Genomic DNA, 1,642 nt, shown 5'->3' on the forward strand with positions numbered 1-1,642 from the left:
TACAGGGCCCTTCTTCTTCGTGTCTTTTTGTTATTGTCACTTCTGGTGACTTTAAGTCTGGAGAATACGTGGAATAATTTAGATGAGGATTTGTTATGAATTCTGCTTTCCTTACATTCATGCAGGTCACTCGTTGTTAAATGCTTCGTTCACTTATCGGTAGACGGTAAATTTATGGTGTTCTAGCTGTAATTTAGAATTTTAGTGGTTTTGTGAAAGTCATTACAGAACTTCATTTCTCACTTGGAGTTTACGCAGATCCACTTATTATCGGATGTTTCATTTCGTGATCGGTGAACGTTCGGCGCTCAAGCTGTAATTTTCATGAACTACATTTAGATGAAATTCTTAAAAGCGTGTTAAAAGGAATCTTACAAGTTTCGACGAGGTCAATGACATGCAGCATGCAACTCGAAGAACACTTTCTTGAATGCGCAAACGACTATAAATCACGGTTTTACGTGACTCCCGATCACTCGATCTTTTCTGGCTTTCTTGCCGATCCAACTCGGATAAATTTCACAATACACGCATTAATTTTCGCGATGATTTGGCGAGTGGAATAACACCGACGTTCTCGACTGTTTACCGTACCGATCAATTCTGCTTTCTACCGGAAGCAGTTTTCCGAGAGCTGATGGATTATTCCTTCTCGATATTATTTCCAGAAAATTGTTTTCCTGATGCTTATTTTCAAGCAAGTGAGGTGTGCTCAAATTTTTGGTGAGCTTCTATGCCATTTCTCGACTTAAAAGTTAGCCATAATCCACTGTTAGCTGAGGCTAACTTGTAACAAGTTGTTTGGGATAGAATTTTCAGCACAAATGTGTATGTAATAGTAAAAGAATGGGTAATAGTCATCATACGAGCAAGATTCTACTGTTACAGATACTTTCGTGAGTTTAACAAAAAGGGAACAGGTTTTGACAGCTGGGTTAGTGTTATTTTTGGTTGTTGTTGACGTAGGGACTAGAAAATGGTGCCTGACATTATTGAAAGTGCATTTTTTTTGGATCTCATCGGCAGACGCATCAGAGTGAAAATGTGTTCACAAAATTTCTATACACTGCCGGCCAAATGTTTGGGATCACCCACCATTATTTTTATTTTATTTACATAGTATTCCGTCTCACGACATAACTTGACGAACATAATTCCTAAAATTCACTCGGTCCATGGCAACCGTTCTCCAATTCCTCGGGCACCCCACGTTCGCCAGATCACGCTCCACTTGGTCTAACCACCTCACTCGTCGCGGGATCACCCACCAAAAAACATGCAAATTTTGATCGTTCATACCTAAGCCGTCTTAGGGCATATTGCAAATCTTCTGATCTCATTTGACAGATAATGAGCAATAGCTATTTCAGAGGTATTTTGCCCAGATATAATGTTTTAGTTTTGTACCTTAATCTTAACCTAAAGTTAGAACATTTTCAAAAAATCGCACTCAATATTCAAAGCCGATCTTTTCGGAATAGGGTCGACCACATTTCAAAATTTGCATTATAATCCTTATTCTGTACTTCTCAGGACACATTAAAAAAATTTTGTGCAAAATTTCAGAATGTATAATTTTTGAATGAATTTAAGAAAAAAACAACAACTCCCAAACTTCTAAATTAATCCTTCACCCAAAATT

The 1,642-nt window shown here is 37.8% G+C and overlaps 1 long non-coding RNA gene across 1 annotated transcript; it reads right to left on the bottom strand.

Moving 5' to 3' along the window:
• Positions 1 to 130: 130 nt before the first annotated feature.
• On the bottom strand, positions 131 to 540 carry LOC129754973 (uncharacterized). Its single transcript, XR_008739131.1, has 3 exons — positions 376 to 540; positions 244 to 313; positions 131 to 186 (listed from the first exon to the last, which is right to left on the bottom strand). It is a non-coding gene; the product is annotated as an uncharacterized LOC129754973 (long non-coding RNA).
• Between the last annotated feature and the right edge of the window lie 1,102 nt (positions 541 to 1,642).

This window comes from Uranotaenia lowii, chromosome 3, assembly GCF_029784155.1.
Source record: "Uranotaenia lowii strain MFRU-FL chromosome 3, ASM2978415v1, whole genome shotgun sequence".
NCBI classification, from domain to species: Eukaryota; Metazoa; Arthropoda; class Insecta; order Diptera; family Culicidae; genus Uranotaenia; species Uranotaenia lowii.